This window comes from Balaenoptera ricei, chromosome 7 (assembly GCF_028023285.1).
Source record: "Balaenoptera ricei isolate mBalRic1 chromosome 7, mBalRic1.hap2, whole genome shotgun sequence".
Taxonomy (NCBI): Eukaryota; Metazoa; Chordata; class Mammalia; order Artiodactyla; family Balaenopteridae; genus Balaenoptera; species Balaenoptera ricei.
Window position 1 is genome coordinate 80,767,002 of NC_082645.1, and position 8,730 is coordinate 80,775,731.

The window sequence follows — 8,730 nt, forward strand, 5'->3', positions numbered from 1 at the left end:
ATTGCACAGGTTCCCTTTTTAAAACTAACTTCTCATACAGAGTGACTATTTCTGTGGCTGAAATTGTGATTGCTTATATTCTCACTGCTTATAAATGTGTCATAAAGATTTACCCAAAACTTAACACTGGGATTGATATATGCAACTACATTAAAAGATTTTTCTGAAGACACTTTTAACATGAAATGAAATTTAATTATGGGTGCCAAAGCAAAGTTCTAAGCAAAAATGGAAAGTCTGCTCAAACTCTTATAAATTATAATTTTCCAAAGCTTAATTTCAAAATAGACCAACATACTAAAATACTAAAATGGCAAAATAAGAAGGTACAAAAGGAACTACTTTAACCCTCTTCTATGTCATTTTCTGTCTTCCCTTTTCAAATAATTCTTTTCCAATAATCTCAGCTATGTAGGTAAGACCTCAACAAATACATACACTATTTTAACACCTGTAGTGTGGTATGACTGTGTTCTCTGCTAGAAACATACCAGTGAATAATGCTAAAGTATTGCCAATCTGGTAAAGAATATAGTGTCAGTGTGTTCTTATTGTTATCTGGCTTTTTAGCGTCTAACCTTCCAAATGGCATTATGTGCTTCATGGTATTTTTCCTTACTGTTGTTTTAATTAAAATGCCCATTCTCCCAGCCAGCAATTGATAGAGCATTGATTTTATTCAGTTACATAGCATTAAGGTATAAAAGACTCAGTCTCGATATAAAATATTAATACTTTAAAGAATGTTTGACTTTTTTTAAATACAAAAGAATGAATGAATAGGAGAAGCATTTCGTTCAAAGTGTAAAGTGAACTGGAGAATTGTGGACAGACATTATTGCACTCAGATGATTCCAAACAGGAGGAAGGAGACTTTTGAGACAGGTAATATGTCAGTTTATTCCTAAAAGAGGCTCGTTCAAATCTTGGTGATTAAAGACAATTGGGATTATAAATATCCTTTGCTACAATCTCCCAAACAGAAGGCTGCAATGAAAGCAAGGATCAGTAATAATTAGGTTAAATGTTCAATCATGTAATTACAAAATGGCACCGAAAAGAATCAAACAACAGGTGTTAGTAACTTTCTTCTCTGAAATTGACTTTGAAAGCATATATCATATGTTTAAGTACACAAAAGCAGCTTCCAATAGAGACAATACAGCACAAACATTTCATTAATCAACTCAACTGTTTTCTCTTTTAACATGTGCTATTGTTTTTGTTACTACATTTGTAAGAATAATCTAAACTCATTTTTATTTCTGTAATTATAATGCTTATTTCTTGGTCTTTTCTGTCACAGCTTTTCATTTCTCAACTTTTTTCACACTCATTTCACTATTGTATGTCTTTATGTATTGCTTTCAAGAAAATGACTTGAATGATTTCTGAGCCCAAAAGACAAACCTGTATTTCTCTGACTTTCCAAAACAAATGACAATGTGGCTGAATATACGTTCTTGGTCCCTCTATAATCCTTTCAAAAGTTGTGTAAATAGTATTGAATTGTCTTCTGGCATTTAGTGTTATTGAGAAAATATATAAGAAATATAAATTTTGTTCTGTGGCTGGCAAACGTTTTCAGCCTTTATATTTCTATTTGCTGGGAAACTTTATAATGTTATCTACATAACTGTCATTGGCATATTTTCTTTCTTCTTTGATAAATAGGGATCCAGTCCCATCCATATTTTCACAATAGACAGGTTTGTGGTAGTTTTTGGCTTTGTTTATTAACCCATTTCTTAAAACTATAGGTGAAAAAAGCCATTTGTAACCCAATTTATTGTGTCTAACAGGCATTCATCTCATGTGGTCTTCCTCAGCTGAAGTAGAATCTTCTTTTTTTCCACCACCGCCACTATTTTAACTGATAAAGTGCAGCACATTTCTATTCTTCAGCATGTAAAGCTATTATGGACCTTAATGTCTATGTACCTTGCCTAGAATGTTTCATAAATGAAGTCAGTACATCACTTCCCCACCCCATCCACCCATTAACATTCTCCCAGTTCGTATCTTCTTTGTTTTGTGATGAAGAATGGAAAAGAAAGTTTTAGTCTGCATGGGAGAGTGACACGAGAGATACCTCAGCATATCAGCTATCTAATGCTATGTAAAAGTTCCTTCAAAACATAGTGGTTTAAACAATAATAAATGTTTATTGTCTCACACAATTTCTCTGAGTCAGGAATTTGACAGAGGCTTAGTTGGTAGGTTCTGGCTCAGGTTCTCTCATGAGTTTGCAGTTAAGATGTTAACTGGGGATGCTGTCATCTCAAGGCTTAGTGAATCTGGAGGATTCACTTCCAGAATGACTCACTCATATAACTGACTGGTAAATCCATGGTCGCTGTTGGCAGGAGGCCTCAGCCCCTTGACTTATGGATACATAGAGCTATTGTAGTGTTCAAATAATGGTTTTTGATGTCCCCAGTCAAGCCAAGGACATCATCACAAAAATATAAACTTCTTTTCCTTTCAATTATATGAGAGAAGTAGAAACCAAGATAATCATCATAAAAGAATGTAAACTCCAGCTGAAAGGACAAAATATGTATAGTAAAAGAAAGTTACAAGATAGGATGTGCTAATTTTTCAAAGAATGGAAAGTTGAGGGTAGATTCATTAAGACTATAAAACTTTTAGATAGTACCTTAAGAAAAAAACAGTACTCAGAAAATTTTTTTGTAATTTGTTATTAAATTGACTTATTTTAAAATATTATATTGTATTAAGAAAGAGGAGATTTAAAAGGGGGGCTGCAAGTCATATTCATAAGTATTTCAAGTAAAGTACAAGGGCTAACCTTACATCCTTACTTACTGATTTTGATGATATAATGTTTGATAACAGAAATTTTTAGTACTGATCTAGCTCAGCTCTGTGGGCCAATGTGCCTCCTTCTGTACTGCTCACATTCACCTCTGGAGAATCCTGAGAAATCTGAAGCATCTCTGTCAAAACACTAGACTCACAGCTTGCCAGTCTGTTTTCTTTGGCTCAACCTTTAATTATGTCTCATTGCCTGTTATTCCATAATTGCCAACAGCCCTCAATGGCCTGAGTTATCTGACAGCTGGGGAATACATGATGACTGAAGTATGTGCGTAGTGAAAGATCACTCAGTAGCTTACAGAAGAAAGACCAAACTGAACAAAGATAAAATGAAATGCAAAGAAACTTAATTAGACAAAAAATTTGCAATTACTGATTACAGAATAGATAAAAGAAACATAAATTGTAATTTCCACAATTTAAAATTCAACAGAGAAACTGAAAAGAGGACACTGTTGAAAATTACATTCATGATTTTGAATAGTTAACAAAGAAAGTATGACATAATAAAGAACAAAAACATAAAAATTACTTGTAGGTATAAAAACAATGTCATGGAGACAAGAGCAAAGGGCATCATACACAAATAATAGGAGACACCAAGGAGAGAATGGCACAGATTGTAAAAATATATAGTCAGACAAATAATAGAAGTAATAACCTTATTTTAAAAATAATTAAATTACTAATTTTTAAAGAATGTCAGGCTCGCTAAATAACTTCCCAGTTGGAACTATAGTTTTTCATGGAAGACAACATGCCAACACTAATCAGCTCTTGCAGGGTTAATTAATTAGAAGAGGGGGAATTGCTAGAGATAGAGCAAGAGAGAGAGAAAGAAGGAAGAAAAATAAGTGAAAAATAAAGAAGGAAGGTAATATGAATATAACTAAAAAAATTGCTAAAGTTGAAGACAAAAAAAAGTTACTAGCATTTTAATTGGAATGTTACTTAAAAATGAATGAGAACCAGAGTGACATCTTTTTATTATTTGTATAATCATATGTCTTACTGAATGAAAAACTGAATGCCAGAAAGCAGTGGAAACACCTTGGAGAGCTTTGAAAAAGGAGGCTGAGAGCCAAGAATTCTGTTTCTTGTCAAGATGTTATTTCAGATAAAGGCAAATAAAAAGAATTTTTAAATGCAAGGTCTCAGAAAATATGTACAATTTCTGAGAATGTAGCTCAAGGAGGTACTTCAACCTAACAAAAATTAAATTAAAGCAATGATTTCCAGAAAGTGAAGGAAGAAACTTATGAGAAAGATTTTTCAAATAATTTATATTTTAAGTGAAAATCAAGATTTGCTTTTTTAAAGAGGCAAAAGTTAAATCAACATAAAACTGGTTAAATTATTCGTCAGATAGAATATGGAAGTTGAGAAAATTTCATCAATATCAAAATTGATTTTTTAGAATTAGATTGATGATGACTTTATAATTGCTCAAATTTTCAGCTTATAAATTAATTAATTGCAAGCCACACACCATTAATGTGAGTGTTAGGCTCTGTCCAAGTTAGTATTTCATATGTTCAAACCCTGGAGTAAAATATAAGTTGGAACGCTCAGTTGCTCTATTTTTTTGTGGGAGTATCAGCTCAAAATTATTTCGTACTACAAGTATGCCCTTGCCATGCCCATGTTGTAAAATTTCCTAAGTATTCTTGAAATCATTTCTGTTTCTGGAACTATTTCTTTAAAACTTTCATTAAGTATTGTTTTCTTTCTTTTTAAGTGTCCTATTTTTAATTAAGGGGAATTGAGAGCTTTCATACTTGACTCCTAGTATAGAGCCTGTTTTTTTGCTGTTGCTGTTTATTTCTTTGTTTCTTTATTTAGTTTCAGTTAGCTGACTGATTTATTGATTTTCATTCATGATGATACTCTAACGTATTTCCTTTTATAAAAGCACCCTAAAGAGTTACATATTTATTAGGTTGATATTCCTAAGGCAGCTTTGTGAATTTGAGCTGAGGGAAAAAAACTGAAGGCAGATTTAAGGACCACTTATGATTTACTGGCGCTCAGTGCTTTGAAATATTTCAGGCTCACTAAATAAACAATAGGAACTGTGGTTTTAATACAGGATATAATATTCCAATACTAATTTCATCTTGATGAAACAAAAGGAAATTTTCACAGGATAAATCAACATGGTCTGAGGGGTACAAATGTGACTACAACAGTAGTTTTAAGACTTTTCTTTAACATAAAAATAATCACTATTATTTGATTATCTTCATTATCTTGTTATCTTAAAACAATAAATTTCATAATTTAAACTACATATTCTACAATAATATCACTAATAAATTAATAAAAACACTTTTCTAAATATTTTTCTATTACTTTCAAACACTATATGCATCTTAAGCTTATTGAACAATGAAAGAGTATAGAAATCTTTTGTTTTATTCTGCAGATAGCACCAGGCCACAAAAAAACTGTGCATTGTTTTTTTCTAGCTCTGATGATACTAAGCTGTCTCAACTGTTTGTCAATATTCTATTTATAAAGTTGGCTTCTTTTAGTCTTAGCATGTTGAGACAGTGTAAACAAAATTCGTTTGCAACACCTGGCCTAGGATATTTAGCTCATGAGAAATCTTGTCCCCAAATTATAATAATTCAGAGTTTCATCTCATGGCCATGGTGTAAAAACAAAGCCACCTGAGAGTGTCTTCATGGCAGTAGGTATACTAACTAAGAAAAAGTTTAGTGATTACATAAATATATGTAATTATCCAGTGAGTGGTGTCATTTCTGTTTGCAAGTCCAATTCAGCAAAAGATTATTTGAAAAGTAAATTGTTGCCAAGAGCCCTTGTGTTCCAGATCTGCTTTACATAGGCTAGTTTTTAAAGTAATAGCTAAAATAACATCACTATCCTGTAGAAATCAGCTGGCTAAATTACCTTAAAAAGGTTAAGAATTTAATCCATGTAATATTGGCGTTGTTTCCTACTTTCAAATATAAAATTAAATATTTTGTTTCTCAGAAATCAAGTCCCAGGTTGTTTTTTATAAAATTTCAATGTTTCCCTAATGGTGGTGCATATAGTTATTTGTCAAAAGAGAAGATAATTTGAAGTTTTTGTACCATATTTTTAACAACGTTGAACTTCTTTTAACATTTCTGTTAGTGCAGATATGCTAGAGACAAATTCTCTTAGTTTTTATTGTCAGAAAATGATTTTATTTGACTATATCCTTGAGGGATATTTTTGCTGAATATAGAACACTGGTGGGATAGTTGTTTTTATTTTCTTTCAATGTTTTCAATATGTTTTTCATTTTTTTCCAGCAACCATTGTCCAAAGAGTATTCACTAGTCATTTTAATCATTGTTCTGAATGAGATGTGCCTTTTATTTTTCCCTGACTGCTTTAAATTTTTCTATTTATATTTGGATTTTAGCCAAATGTGTCCAGGTGTCATTGTCTTTGTAATAATCCTGCTTGGTGTTTTCTGAACAAACACACCTCAAATAACAATTGAGTTCTGTTTCTGTTAGCCATTTGAAGACTACCCCATACATGCCCCACATGCATGGTTCAGGGGTTAGTTTATATACAGAATTTAGGGCTTCCTTTCTCTGACTCTCTCCTTTCATAGATACCATCCCTTATTTTCTATCATTTGTGACTGCCATAAAAAATGTCCTATAGATCTTCAGAACATCAAGATGATGGGTTTTCTATCAGAGATTTAACTGTCCAGCATGTTAAATTGCTCCGTTTAAAACACTGGGGCCTTGGGGGCTTCCCTGGGCTTCCCTGGGCTTCCCTGGTGGCGCAGTGGTTGAGAGTCTGCCTGCCAGCGCAGGGGACATGGGTTCAAGCCCTGGTCCGGGAAGATCCCACATGCCACGGAGCAACTAAGCCCGTGTGCCACAACTACTGAGCCTGCGCGTCTGGAACCTGTGCTCTGCAACAAGAGAGGCCACAATAGTGAGAGGCCCGCGCACCGCGATGAAGAGTGGCCCCCGCTTGCCGCAACTAGAGAAAGCCCTCGCACAGAGACGAAGACCCAACACAGCAAAAATAAATAAATAAATAATAATAATTTAAAAACAAAAAACAAAAAACAAAACTGGGGCCTGTTCTCAGACTAGACACCATGAAAATGAGAAACTCACTCAGTACCTGTTCTCCTAAATGTCATCTGCTGCTCACTTTTTCACTTTGTTCACTCTCCAATGCTTTCTGGTAGTCCCTCACACCCTCCAGATTTTATAGTTATTTTCCCTGTGAGGTTTAGCTCGATGTGACCAAAGTGGGGCTATCATGACTCCTGTTTAAATAGGGAAACAAAAATAAATATTTGGTGAGACGATCACTCATGCTTCTTACAGTAGAATAGCAAATAAATATTAAAATATTTTCACCCCTCTGATTAATATTCGGGAAGTTTATCTTGTGGTGAATGTGTGCATGCTGGGAAGATTTGAAGGTGAGGAGAGGGAGAAAAGAGAACTAGAGTAGAAAAATGAGAGATCTGAGGGGAAGAAAGGTATGATGTTATGTTATATCATTAAGATCTCTATCTATTCGTGTGTTACATATTAAAATATGTATATATAATATATATAAAATATTACACCATTAAGAAAATCTAAGGTATCTAGCTTTAAATAAAACTATCATGAAAGTGATTTGGCTGAATAAAGGGATGAAATTATAGTTATTAATATGAAATACTCATAATGTATGCATGATTACCAAGTAGCACTCTAAAGATTACATATATAATGTTTCAGAGTAATTTGTTATAAACCCTTATTTAAAAACACTAAACAATACAGACTACATAAGGAATTAGAGTTGTTCAGACAAATTCCAACAATTCAGAAAGTAAAAAAGAAAAAAATAGAATTTAATTTCCTTAACAGAAAAGTATAATCTATTCAAAATCTATATGACCCATTAGACTACATGAGTACCTGGACCTTGGTCCTAGACAATAAGTTGCAATTTACTTTATGGCTGTCTTTCCTGTCTCATTATTTCTGTTCTGCGTACTTATGATTCAGTGATGCAAGGAACTAGCTGGAAAGCCAAATGCCTATTCTACTCTATCACCAGTCCTTAAAAGCTGGGAGCAAGACTTTTGATTACACAGATTCTAGAGAAAGTGTCAATTCAAGGCAGACATTAGATGCAAACACATTTAGTAAAATTATGCTAGCATCTGTCATAAACTAAATTTGCCCATCATTTTCATATAAAGTAATCTAACGCCTAGAGCAAGACCCCATGTATGTTTAAATAATAAAAAAAGTAAAACATAAAATTCTAGTAGATAGAATTGCTCATTTTAAGCATCACACTTAAAATACATGTGTTTTCAGATAATAAGCTCACATTAGTGCCCCTTCATCTAAATGTGTGAAATACAAAGCCATGTTGTAACTGCTTATTTTAATTGTCTTTGTGCCACCAGCTGTGGTATTTTCTAATGGCTGTATCTGCCCCACTGAGTTCGTGATAGGTGTGTGTCTGTCAGAATGAAAGCGAGAGCAAGAGCCAGAGAGGTAGTGAGAGAAAGAGGATGTAGTCATGTGCAGAGATAGCTGGGGGTGGTGCTTGCCCTTCTGTGAGCAGTGAACCTCTACCAACATCTGTATTAAATTAAGTTTTTCAGGTTTTGACCATACCCTGAAATACAAGATTTCATGGCCCTGAGTTCCTGAAAGAGTTCAAATGTTGATTTCTGAGTGAAAATAAAAGTAAAACAAGGAATTACCCCAATACTGCCAATACTTTTAGTTCTAGTGATTCAATTATTGCACCAAATATTCTGGTTATTAGCTATAATATTTATTATGATCCATTTAGAATAAAAGATAATGTCAAGAAAGGAACCAAGATTAGGACTTGTGGACAGAG